The sequence below is a fragment of the Schistocerca nitens genome, chromosome 1 (assembly GCF_023898315.1).
Source record: "Schistocerca nitens isolate TAMUIC-IGC-003100 chromosome 1, iqSchNite1.1, whole genome shotgun sequence".
Classification (NCBI taxonomy): Eukaryota; Metazoa; Arthropoda; class Insecta; order Orthoptera; family Acrididae; genus Schistocerca; species Schistocerca nitens.
Genome location: NC_064614.1, coordinates 824,226,246 through 824,240,471, shown reverse-complemented (window position 1 = coordinate 824,240,471; position 14,226 = coordinate 824,226,246).

The window sequence follows — 14,226 nt, the reverse complement described above, 5'->3', positions numbered from 1 at the left end:
AAACCAGCCACAGACTGCACGCAGCACAGCCAGTGATTTTCATACAGAGCGCTACGTGGCGTTATCAGTATAAAAACCTAAACAGCCTACTTACAAACTCTCTTGAACTTCAATGGGGTCGAGCTCCGTCTTGCATGAACCACATCACATCGAAATTAGGATCATTTTGGATAATGGGGATGAAATCATCCTCCGAAACCTTCGTTACTCACGGTGCCATTAAGGAATATCGCCCACAGATTATTCCGTGACTGGAAATTGCACATCACACAGTCACCCGTTGACGGTGAAGAGACTTCTCTATCGCGAAATATGGACTCTCAGTTCCCCAAATGCGCCAATTTTGCTTATTGACGAACCCATCCAAATGAAAGTGGGTTTCGTAGCATACTAACTCCTATCATACCTCGCGGCCAATCGTGCAGTTTCAATGTCCTAACGCAAACCGTTCAGAAGGTACGACGATTTTATTTCATATAGTTCAATAACCGTCACCCAGCATACTTGATAGCGGTACTCCTGTCGATAGTGGTTTGACGTGGTCAGCCATACCCTTAACACCCATCGCTGGTCCTCAGGAACATCTGGAGCAGCAGGAGCTCCTGTCCTGGTGTCTCCTTCAATAGTGCCCAAGTACTATAGTTTACCCGCTTTTATGCGAGGTGGAGACGGGAGACTATGAGTACGAGTGGAGTAATTGAGCTTACATGAATAAATTAATCATACTAATTAATTGTATCCTAATAATCGATTATTCGGTTAATTTTTGCGTTACGTCTTTATTTTTAGGTCTAAGGAGCAGTCCCCTAAATTATTTTTTTATGATAAAAAGATTTGTCCCACAACAAATAAAACGATGCTCTCAGATTCATGTTTCTCTTCTTGTAACTACCAATAGTGTCTCAGTTTTATGAAACCCACAATTAGGATTTTTTATTTTTATCAAAAATATACCGGTATATCGTTTTAGATGCACTAGTAACGCTAATTAACATCATTGTTTTCTGACTTATTTCCGTAATCAGTTTATAGACAGCACGTAAACATTCAACAAGCTTTACAACGCCAAAGTAATAATTGAAACACTTATTGGTAAGGATAGTCGACTTTATACAGTTAACTGACTTGAAAGAAATACCTGAATAATTATAATAATCGATTAATTGCAGCTTTTCATCCATTTCTAATGCGGGGACAAAGCAGTCGTTGTTCAGGTTTTGTGTGGTACGATAGTATGCAGTCGAGTCGCACGAAAAATCTGTGAACATTTTGCAGATTACGATAAAATATGATTTTGGAAGTTTTAGTGAATTATTAATCTGCTCATTCGAGGAGACTGCGCAAATACTACGGAATAAGTTCATAAATCAGTATCGACAATCTTAGTCATCTGGATTTTTTGGCAGGTTGAACATTTATCAAGGCTACCGTGAATAGTTGTAGGGTGACAGTTTAATTTGGAAAAACAACACTAGAATGGAAAACTTCAACGAGAAGGAGGAACTAAATTTGACTCTTAGTATGTGCATGGTAGGGTCTAGCTATAGGTGGATATTGCGTTACTCGCAAAGTCAATAAAGGAAGTAAATGGTCTGAACTGTTATTATTTCAAAGCAACACTTAAAATTGAAGATTTTTAACATTCGTTAAGGAAGAGGTATGTTTACACTTTAGCCAACACTATCAGGTTTCGCACGAGGCGTGTTCTCTCTGTTAATCATCCCTCACCCATGGCCGATAGTCGCAAACAAAGCGGTTTCAATTAAGAATCAGGGAAGTATAGCGGGAGTGAAACTATTAACATTAACGTAGACAAAACCCGATAACGTTTCAAAGTTAATGGGTCAAAAGTGAACCAGCAGCACAGAATACGAGTTTCAACCAACGTAAGTTACTGGCTTCAATTAGATTTTGCCTAGTCCCTCTCTTCCAGCACACAAGCTCCAGTTAGCAGATAGTTCCACTATTTGGCACCTGTTCCGACCAATTGATCTAGTCAACGAAGACCATTAAAGGGCAAACAGAGGAAAAACATTCATGTAGTGGCCAGTTTTTATAAAGTGGTTGGGGGAGTGTCATGAAACGCCAACGGCCTTGCCGCAGTGGTAACGCCGGTTCCTGTCAGATCATCGAAGTTAAGCGCTGTCGAGCTGGGCTAGCACTTGGATGGGTGACAATCCGATGTGCCGAGCGCTGTCGGCAAGCGGGGTGCACTCAGCCCTAGTGAGGCAAACTGAGGAGCTACTTAATTGGGAAGGAGCTGCTCCGGTCTCTGAACTGACATACGGCCAGGAGACCACATGCCCCTCCATATTCGCATCCGGTGACGCCTGTGTGCTGAGGATGAAATGGCAGCCGGTCGGTACCGCTGGGTTCGCCAGGGCCTGTGGACGGAGTTTACGTTTTACATTTTACGAATGCCATGAAACAACATACTAAATGTCACGGTGCTCGCTTATTTCCAAGTCCGTATCGATCTTAGTGCTGAGTTTTCACTGAGACGGAGCTTTGGCGTTAGGCGGTTGTTTCCGTGTGTGATCGCTGGCCGCAGCTTAGCTGGAGGCGTGTGAGGAGGAAAGAGGTGGCTGCCTTGGCGTGGAGACAGTTCGGCTCGGCTGGTGTTGTTTGCGTCTGGACGCCGAGTGGGGCCCTATGGGAAGACCGGCCCGTGATTTTACGCTTAATAGTGTGGACAGCGGCGTAGTGTGCCGTTTAACTTGATTCGCAAGAGAAGCAAAATCTTGCCTGTTGTACTTTGTCGAGCCTGAGTTTCAAATACCTTTTATGTGCGGCGGGATGTCATTTCGTCCTCCTGTCTCTCCGTCGCTGGGATTGCTATCCTTGTTTACGGTCCCGTTAATGTATATCGATGGGGTACGCTGCTCTCCGTACTCTACTAGACGCTGGTGATGGAAGTGTGTCGTTCAGCGGCACGTTAGTCTGGGTGCTTTATGTTTGATCTTCAAGCGCACTGTCTTCGAGTGGCACTCCTTAGAGTTTGCCTTACGCAGTTAGATTGGAGTTTATTTTGTCTTGTGGTGCTTCCGCTTTCCGTTAACGAAGGTTAAGCTTGATTCGGCACTCCGTACGACGCTTGGCACCTCAGCAGGCGGGTCGGAGCCACCTTCGCGGCTAAACGGAAGTCTTTGGACTGATTCGATTCCCGGCGGGGTCAGGGATTTTCTCTGCCTCGTGATGGCTGGGTGTTGTGTGCTGTCCTTAGGTTAGTTAGGTTTAAGTAGTTCTAAGTTCTAGGGGACTGATGACCACAGCAGTTGAGTCCCATAGTGCTCAGAGCCATTTGAACCATTTTTTTTCTTTGGACTGAGAGGTCTTGTATTTTGCATATTGTTCATAAATTGTTGTTTTGGTATTAAGTTGGCGGAGGTTTCTTATGGATTTCCCGGCATTTTGTCTGTTGTCCGGCCCGGGCTAGGTTTCCTTATTTTAAAACTTGTTTTGGCTTAGTACGATTCTGGTTCACTGCCTGGTGGTTCTGGTAGTACGCCGGGTCGCTGTGGTTGTGTTGTATTTTGTATGGGGCTGTGTGCTTGGAGCCGTGGAGTACCATTTGTGCGAACTGCTTCACTGGGGAGTACTGATCGGTCCATTCTTGGCCCTCTGCTGTATGAAATGATTTTATTATTATTTTAAAGTAACATCATCACTTAAATGATTTAATTCTTGTTGCGTTAATTGCAACTTGGGCACTGAGAAAGTTAGTAGTGTAATTACGGAAGATTTAATAGTGGCACATGCCCCTTTACCTGTTTCGTAATCTGTTAATTACCGGAAGACCTTAAGCTCATAGTCATACGATGTGATTCTCTTAAATTATTGTATTTTTATGTCATGTTATTGTTTTTTTTTAATTTGCTGATCACTGGTGTACTGTTCCAAGTATTAAAATGTTTCAGGTAGCTATTAATTGGGTGGAACGCGCGGAACCGCAACGGAGAGAGTAATCGCGTGCCTTACGTGTCCGTTGTTGGCGCGGCCTGGTGTCCGTTGTTTGTTTCGGTGCACCTGAGTTAAGTAATGTGTTGCCTCCTCCCTTGCGGCCCCGTCGTGTTCTTCTCATAAGCATTTCCTTCAACGCATTTTAGTTAATTTTATGCTAGTATTATTTTAATTTCTTACATTGTTAAAATTGTGCGGGTCTTCATTATCCACACTGTTTGTCATAGCGGAGTTGATGTGCTACTGTTATTTCTTAAACTCCATTGTGTGTGCCCTTCGTGATACATATTGTTTGTCATAATTGAGTATGCCAATTGTAATGTCTCATATTTCATGATGTACGTGTGTAATGGTGCAATAAATGGATGATTGTTATTTCTGTTTTTGGCGCCCTTCATGCCTCCTTTCTTGTCCCTATTGGTACGCTATCCTTGTACTTGTGTTGGCACCCCACATCACTAAAAGTCCCCATCTGTGGGATGTGAATGATGGGGTGGGTGAGGGGGCAGGGCTGAGGGACTTTTGAAGGGCAAATTTTTGCGTTTTCCTTGAATACCTCGAAAACCGCGGCTTCTGTCGAATTAAAATCCGTTAGATTTCCTGAGAAAGAGGTCCTCTTCATTTTTTCTCTAGAAGTAGTAGTAGTAATTTCTGTGTAGCAGGAGGTAGAAACACCGCAAATTATTAAAAATAGTATTTTAATGATATAAAATTAATAGTTATTGTTAAAAGAAGCTAGTTAAGGTGAAATATTAAATTACTGTATAATATATAAGTACAGTAGATCCGTATTGAGATAAATTGTGATATGAGGATGTGACCGCAAGCTGTGGGAGAGAAGGGAGGGGGGCAGGTACGCGATAGAAGTATGAGGGACCACAGATCGCCTGAATGAGGTCACCCACTTCCCTCATTTGGGCGTCTGAGAAACGAAGAGCCAGCAAGAGTGTCCCCACATCCTCTACACGACTACGTCGCAGGAAAGAGGTACACGCTGTTTCGCAATCACACCCACCCTTCCGCAGCACGCCTGGTAAAGCACTGGTGAAGCAATGTGCAGACTCGCTTGTAGAGTGTTCATTTTCCACGAAATACGTTAACACTAAATGGAATAGAGGTATTAGTTACTAATAACACTACATATAGGAACAGAATCTAAGTAAATTTCTGCACACTGCCTGCATTGCTAGTAGGGAAATTGACTGTTAGTTATCATGTACGGCTGTTGTCGCTTTCTACTGGGAAAATCCAGTTCCCCCACCACGAGAACTCCTCGCTCTTCAGTTTACACACAAAATAATCGACAATACCTTTCCTAGAATTTCCTGTCCAGTTCTTTTATATGAACAGACAAAGCAACTTCACTGTGCTTATGTTTAAATAATGGAAGGACTTTCAGTTTATTTAGTGAGTGTTTGCTTCTCGTAATTAACTCAATTTTTATATAAGATATGTTGCTATAAACAATGGCCGAGAAGTATTCAATGTGGGAGAACTATGTTGTCGCCGGCCGACGTGGCCGAACGGTTCTAGGCGCTTCAGCCTGGAACCGCGCGACCGCGACGGTCGCAGGTTCGAATCCTGCTTCGGGCATGGATGTGTGTGATGTCCTTAGGTTAGCTAGGTTTAAGTAGTTCTAAGTTATAGGGGACTGATGACCTCAGATGTTAAGTCCCATAGTGCTCAGAGCCATTTGAACTATGTTGTCAGTGACCCAACCAAAGTTGGTGAGGCAGGAATACGTGGATTGGTAAAAGCTAGTTGTTTGAGGAAAGATGGGGAAGCCGATAGCTTCAGGCACAAAAAACGCGTTGTTGTGCATGCATCTTGTAGAAAAGAGTACACCAGAGCTAAGTCAATTAAAAGATTTACAAGAGAGGCATTGTCAGAGGAACAGACTTCAAACGTTTGCATTCATCTGAAGCGAAATCTGGTTTTAAAACTAGCTGTCTATTTTGTGCGGAAGCTATTGATGAATTTTTTGATAAACAGAAGAAAAAATCCCAAACAAGGCGACGAAAAATTTCCAGTGTTCTATCCTTCAGTTACGATAGTACTATTACAGTTCGTGCAGAGGAGACGAAAAATGAATGGGGAGGTACCACCCGACGGCGCATCTGCTCTGCTGGGGATCTAAACGTTGTAGATGCAAGATATCATGAGGACTGCTATAAAAAGTCCTTTAAAGGCCCTGCACTTAAACCTAGAAAAAGTGGATCCCATGAGGACGAAGGAATCAGTGCGTCAATGGATGAGATAATCAATTACATAGCGGGGAATGACGACTACCAATTCACCTTACATGAGCTGTTGAAGCCAGTTCGGGACCATTACCTCATATAAAGACAGTCAAAGACAGACTGAGAGAAAAGCATGGGGCTGCATAATTTTAAGCATAATCTGCAACAGAAACACTGTTGCGTGCTTTCGTAGTTGAGGCGAAAAAATTGTGGACGATGCATTGTGTTCATTGAAGTTCAAAAGCAAAACAGTGGAACGGGAAAGAATTGTAAAAGCGTCCACCACTACAGTATTTTAGAAGATGTTGAGTCAAGGGCATATGATAGTTCTGTTTTTGCACCTCGCGAAAAACACCGTAGTGGGACTGAGGAAATGGTACCTCGCACACTCGCTGTCTTCATGGACTGCATTTCAGCGAAGAAGAGGGCGAAACAGAAAATTGAAAAAAAAGGTGACATCTACATCCCACGCCCTTATTGCTGCCACACGCCCTCGATCATTCATATGACCGTTTCTGAATGCTTCTTCTTTTCATTCACGGGAAGGGTGCATTGCTCTACCTAATGAACCAGTAGCACCTAGAGCTATATTGAACCACGTCTTTTGCCGATGTTGCGCTGGATGTGGGGGACTATGTGGAAGCCAAAAGGCTGACATTACATACTCCGTGGTTTGCGGAACGTGCCATGGTACGTGTACGAGTGGTGCACAGTTACTCGATCTGTGATATGACGACGACGACGATGATGATATAATTGATGATTTTCGAAATGAAACCATTCAAGATTATTTTATAACAACTAATGTATATTTTCTGTCATTTCCAGTTTCAGTGGGTATTAAACAATAATCTTATACCATTACAACACTATTTCTAATGATTTGCGATTTTTCCATCCACTGAAAAGCGGGAACTATTAGTTATAGAAAAAATGAGTAGGACCTTTTTTTGTAGGACATTGTTTAATTTTTTATTGGGAAACACTTTCGATAGAACTCGTGGTTTTCGAGTTATTCAAGGAAAAAAGTGACCTTTACAAACGCCTCTCACCCCACCCCATCGATCACTCCACAGGTAGGGATTTTCAGTATGTTGTTCATGACACTCTCCCTTACCTCTGTAGAAAAGTTTGGAACTTCACCATTTTTCCCCTAATTTTCCTTCGTTGACTGGACTAAATCACACGTGCAGAATAATGTAAGTGTTCCATTCCTCTGCCATATTATTTATTTCATTTAGCTTCTCAGTATTGTACCTAAATATTTAAATGATGTGACAGGTTCCATACGTAAACCACTAATCTTGTAGTCGGATACCACAGGATTCTTTCCCTTTGTTACAGCGTTTAAAGAGCTCTGCGCTTTATTACACTCAATGGAAATTTAGTATAAATGTTTCCTTATATACAATGACAACATGTTGTTCTGGACAAAAAGGTCGTCAGCCAACACTCTGATATATAAATCAACTACCAGGGAATCCCAACGTTGCCCAGGTGTTTATTTACAGCCCGTACCACGCACTGTCTTGCCTTGTGCTTAGTGTGTATGATGTCATATTCCATAAACTATGTACCGTACAATGACACACTTCGGTAGGAACCTTCAGCGGCTTATGTGGGTACTGTCTGCAAAATATGTTGCGAGTGGGACTAGTAACAACAAAGTAATAAATTTAAACGTCATGCATGATGTGGCAGTTTTTTTACACATCTCACTGTTCATATCTCCTGAAATGCGTGTCGTAGAATGATGTTATTTTGCAGTTAGAGGGCTATTTGGAAAGTAAGGTCCGATCGGTTACGAAATGGAAACCAATGTGAAAATAAAAAATGTTTTATTTATAACAGTTAGCTACAGCTTCCAGCTACTTCTCTACATAGTCATCGTTCTGACTTAGACATTTGCCGTAGCGTTGTAGCAACTTTCCAGTACCCTCGTCATAGCAGGCAGCCATTTCTCTAATCTGGTCTGCAGCTCGTTGTCTGTGCCAAAATGTGTTCTTCATAGCCAGCGGTTTATGTGAGCAGAGAAGAAACTCAGGGGGAGTAAATTACGGGCTGTATCATGGGAGATCAAACACTTCCCAATCGAAAACGCCGCAGGAGCACCTTCATAACCCCTGCAGGGCGCGGCCGAGGGTTGCAATGAAGAAGGAACTGCATGACCATTGTGTTCTGTGGGCTGCATGATATCAAACGAAATCTCGCACCAGACCCTCATACTTGACGGGAGACCCTACTTTCCAGGAATCTTCACGGTGTCACTGTGCTCTCAGAACTGAAAAGAGTGACGTGACTCGATCGACGGGAATACCAGAGACACTGCCCAACACATCTGTGCAAAGCTTAATCGGCTGTTCGCTGTGGATTTCATTTCGCACCCGATCGGACCTTAATTTTCGAATAGGCCTCGTATATTCAATGCTGTACGTGCATACTGTCTACAAAATGTATCACGAATACAACTGGTAGTAAAGAAGTAATAAATTACAAATGGTTCAAATGGCTCTGAGCACTATGGGACTCAACTGCTGTGGTCATAAGTCCCCTAGAACTTAGAACTACTTAAACCTAACTAACCTAAGGACAGCACACAACACCCAGCCATCACGAGGCAGAGAAAATCCCTGACCCCGCCGGGAATCGAACCCGGGAACCCGGGCGTGGGAAGCGAGAACGTAATAATAATAAATTACAACGTTATACCGCACGCAGTACTTTTACTGCACGAACAGCGGAAAGTAATAAGCGAAGTATCCTTTCATCATAGGGGTTGTCAGCGAGAAATAATTTCGTAGGGGTTTGAAATTATGTCTAAAGTTTGTTGCGGTAGCCAAGTTCTCTCATTCTCAAATACTGTGTGAATAAAGTGTGGGAATTTATGCGTCACAGGCTACGCGTTTTTTTTTTTTTTCATCCCCATCCTTGATAGGTAGGGGATTCTTACTCCCATAGAGATTGTTGCCTGACAGTAAAGTGTGGGTGTGCCAAGTGTGGGTGAAATGGTCCAATGGTTCAGGAGATCTGGTACATATATACAAACACACATACATATATCCATTTTTATAATATCCATGCATTATGTAATTGAGAGCACTAGTGTCATAACACTTTCATTTTTATTGAAAATTCACAGTCTAATACAACGTACAGTGTCCTATTAGTCAAAATTTATTGAAACAGTCGCATTCATTCTTGTGCGGGTTATCATTGGACAATACAAGGCAGTGTCGGACACATTTGGGAAGTCTGAATAGTCGGAAGTCACTGAACTCGCATTCTTGCGCACATCGTGTTATTTGTGAACTACGCAGCAACTGCTCTGTGCAAACAGTGTGGCTTCTTTACCCTTCTGTTTAACTCCACTTAACGTTAATTGATACCTCTATTTTCGATCATGGACGAAAGTATATCTTTTTCTTGTAAATATACATCATCGTTTTCTTTGGGCCTTTGTCCCACTTCGACGCGGGGTCGGCCTCGTTGCTACGGATTTGGCGATGTTGGTGTCAAAGAGTGGCTGGTTGCCCTTTCTGTCGCCACCCCTAACCCCCTGGGATGGAATGAGTGTACCCCACTGTCTGCGTCTAGTGTAAGCCATGAAATAGTGCGAACGTTTTCAAATATCTGCGAGTCGTGTAACTGAGGCGGGACGTGGGGACCAGCCTGATATTCACCTAGTAGGGTGTGGAAAACCGCCTAAAAACCACATCCAGGCTGGCCGGCATACCGGTCCTCCTCGTTGATCCGGCGGTCGGATTCGGTCGGGGGCCAGCGCGCCTACCCGAGTCCAGGAAGCAGCTCTTTAGCAACCTCGGCTAACCTGGCGGGTCCTCGTAAATATACAATTTCTTGATTATTGTTGTGATAATGATTGCCAAAGACACTAGTCCGCGTCTATCTCTTCAATGGCAGCATAAACTAGTTCATACGAGTAAATCATTGTTATGTAAAGTCCTAAAAATAATAATTAACTATGTCTTTATCACTGGCCATTGTCCTTCGTGGGTCTACCAAGCGTTCCGCCCAAGTTATACTAGTCACGTGACAAGTAATTCGACATCTAGAGCGTTAACATCCATTCTGGCTTCGGCTGTCCAGATTGTTATGTGGTTTCACTTACCTTGGCAGGCGGCAGTGCCTCTCAGGTACGAAGCTCGCACTGAAGAAGTCGTCAGATCTTTGCTACCGCCGAGGATACACAGCACGGTTCTTGAACTTTTTCCCTGGAGGTTTCGTCCACATGAGCTGCTGGCAGCGGAGCACTTAAGACAAGGAAGATGCGAAGTGAGAGTGCCCTAATTGAACTAAATGGCGTTTTTGCATGCAACTCAGAGCGCCTGTGCCGCCCAATTACCGTGCCTAACTACGGTTTTACGCAGCAACGTATAAGTGAAAAATATGTTTCACATCCTTATTGCTGCAAGAGTGTTGTACAAAGACGAAAGTAACAGGAAATAGCGGAACGAGTGGAGATAAATCACAAAGCTCTCTCCGAATAGCGGTTCCTTTTTTTGTTACACAACACGCACGTTAATGATGTGCACTTTTATTTATGTTATATGTGGAGATATTTTATGAGACTTAGTTCAGATACCTGTTTGACTATTCTAACCCAGGTGAAATACTGGAGGGGACCTTTAACAAGACAACGTCCGTTTCATTTTCACGTTCTTATTCTAATGAACCTTAAGTCCAACTCTGGTGAAAAGAAAGGAAAGAAACCCCGAAAAATAAAAAGAAAAAACAGAATACATATGTTATATTTTACCGTAGTAAAATCAGACTTAACTGCGAAATGGATTAATTTCTTAGACTGTTCTGCCAGATTAACTGTTTTTCACTGCATTTTGTTGCGAGAGAATATCGATAATGACGAAGACCAATTATTGTCCAAAACAGATATACAGAATTTTATACCATATTTGCAGTGTCCTCTTTTTTTATTAATGTGAAACACAAGGTTCAGCTATAAAATTCGGTGAACAGCATTGTGAAACAAAGAATACGGAAGTGCAAAGAAAATACATTTATCTAGAAAGTCTTTTTACCCAACAAAATCAAAATTACTACTCTCTTTAACTTGGATCTGTTGTCACACAGCCGGCCGCGGTGGTCTCGCGGTTCTAGGCGCGCAGTCCGGAACCGCGCGACTGCTACGGTCGCAGGTTCGAATCCTGCCTCGGGCATGGGTGTGTGTGATGTCCTTAGGTTAGTTAGGTTTAAGTAGTTCTAAGTTCTAGGGGACTTATGACCTAAGATGTTGAGTCCCATAGTGCTCAGAGCCATTTGAACCATTTTTTTTTTGTTGTCACACAAACCATCAGTAGGTCGTGTTGTTACTATCGCAGTCTGTTAACAAATTTTTGTACGCTTTGATGCATGTAACGTTAAAAATGGACGGCTCAGCTTTGGCGTCGAATGTATTTGAGTGTGTAATTACTTCTTGCACTGACATAACAGTGATGCGATCTGTAGACGATCACCGTGCCAACCGAAGCCGGTTATATAGCGCAGTAATTGTGATTTGTCGGTGACATGAGAATTTCTAAAAATGAGAACAGAAATACGGCAGCCTTCCCCGTCACGACACAATGTCGTCATTTATGAAAATACAGGATGAGTCGAAAAGGACTTCGCAACTTCGGAATGATATGAAATTTATTGAGATGATTTATAGGAACGGCGGATGTGCAGTTTTGTTGCAAACAATCTCAAGTTACACATAAAAGTGTCAAGTGTTATTGTGGTTCGATGTGAGTATCATTCGTAATGCGGTAAACATCCCACTGTTAATCAATTTCTTCCTACACTCGTTGTAACAAATGAAGCGTAACTATTGCAACGACAGTGTACATTAGATTTTTCGTGACGGCTAAATTGTTTGGGAGGAACATACACACGGTATTTAATGAAATCCCGGAAAAAAAGTGGTGTCAAATCTACGCTGCAAGGTGGCCAATGCAATTGGCCCTTCACGATCAATCAATCGGCCAGGGAAGTAATTATCAAGGAAACTAACTTCGGTTTGGAGGTGGTGCACTGCTTTGCGGGTAGTGATAGGTTGTAGTAGAGTTCGTTTCCTGAAACCAAAACACACAGCAAGGGCGCTCCGCACCAGTGAAAGCAGCCATTTTAACTCGGCACTACTCTGGCGCTCCTGGTGGCGGATTGGGGTACTGATGGGCGGTTGTTTGCTAAAAAAAGACACAAATATCCTGTAAGTCATCTCAATAAATTTCTATATCATTTCGAAGTTGTAAAGTCCTATTTGACTCACCCTGTATTTTTATTCACTTTCAGCCTAATCTTCCTTGTTCCCAGTATCTGACTGGTAACATTCAGAAAGCTCTGGAAAAAGTCGAGATCTTTTTTTAATTTTTTTTTACGTTAAATCGACGCACTGCGGTCAAAAGGTAATTGAGTATTGGTGAAGATGTTATACAGACTGCTGTGTGCTGCTGTCTCGACGGTTGCTATCGTATTGTAAATTATCGGGTCGCATCTCGTGTGGTGATGGTTTGCAAAAAGGATAAAACTCCCTCAGAAGTGTAAGCAGCTATAGCGCGCTCATGTGGGAATATTCAGTTTCTCTCTCACTGTGTGCAGCAACTTCAACTTCGCCGCTATACCAAATCTGCAGCAGGGCCTAACTGTCCACACAGAAATGGGAAACACGAAGACGGTTGGCAGCTTATGGTTTTCACTTACCTCGTGGTGTTTCCAGTCCACAGGTCGCTAGTGCTATCAGCGGTATCAGGTAGGGAACGTGGGTCGGAGAAGCCATCTTAAGGAGATACGAGGAATAAAAGAACATTACTGTGTAATGGTTTATTTACATTAGTTACAAAAAAAAGGTTCAAATGGCTCTCAGCACTATGCGACTTAACTTTTGAGGTCATCAGGCGCCTAGAACTTAGAACTAATTAAACCTAACTAACCTAAGGACATCACACACATCCATGCCCGAGGCAGGATTCGAACCTGCGACTGATGCGGTCGCTCGGGTCCAGATTGTAGCCCTCGAACCGCACGGCCACTCCGGCTGGCGCCACGACAGGTCTACGTCCGTTACACGGCTCATGCCCCTAGCAGCTATCATGGCATGTCTGGACACAACTGTCTTCCCGGTGTAACAACAAACGTGGTTAAACCGCAGATCCATGGTCCAGTCACGACGATCTTCTACTCATTGCGATCGTAACTGACGATGTCGTGGGTCAGCATTGAAACATGTATGGATGGACTGCTGCAGTTCAATAATGTCCGCTCAACGGTGTGCTTTAAAAGACTTATGCCTGCACCAACACTGTACTCTGCCGTCAAATCTGCCACAGGTAGCCACCTATTCTGCTTTACAGAGTGACCAAGCTTCCACGTTCTGTGAAGAGGTGTGAACCTCCAACAACTTCTCACCTACTTGTCATTTCGCCGTCCTTCAACCCCACTTAGCACGGGTATTCACGACAGTAGCGTGTGAATGTTCGAAGAAGCGTAGCAGTTCCGAGATGCTCTTTCCCAGGTGGTAGGCCATCACAATGTGCTCTTTGTCAGAGTCACTTACGTCAGTAGCTTTTTCCATTTGTGAACTGTATCGACGCTAGAATGATTTCCTATCCTTTTTTTTTCTTTTTTGTGATTTCATTCCCGTGCCCCATATGGGCAGTGGAGGGCTGTCAGCGGCACAATCCGTCGCCGCTCTTCAGCCGAGTGACACTACAACTAAAACAAGAATAAAATGATACGTACATAAGGAGATAAAAAAAGGGGAACATGAAACAGAGTAAGGGGAGAAAATGGAGGTAAAATATACACTGACATGGAGACGTTCATGGGGGACAGATAAAAAAGTCACCAGAAAGTTAAAAACACAGTTGACGATTCTTAAAACACAGAGAAGACACTGAATGCGCTGGCACAGGTTAAAAGTCGGCCACAGTAATAAAAACACTCTGGAACAACACACTTAAAACCCACTTCGAGCACAGACAACGAAGAATAAAACTGCCAGGTGGGACCTGCC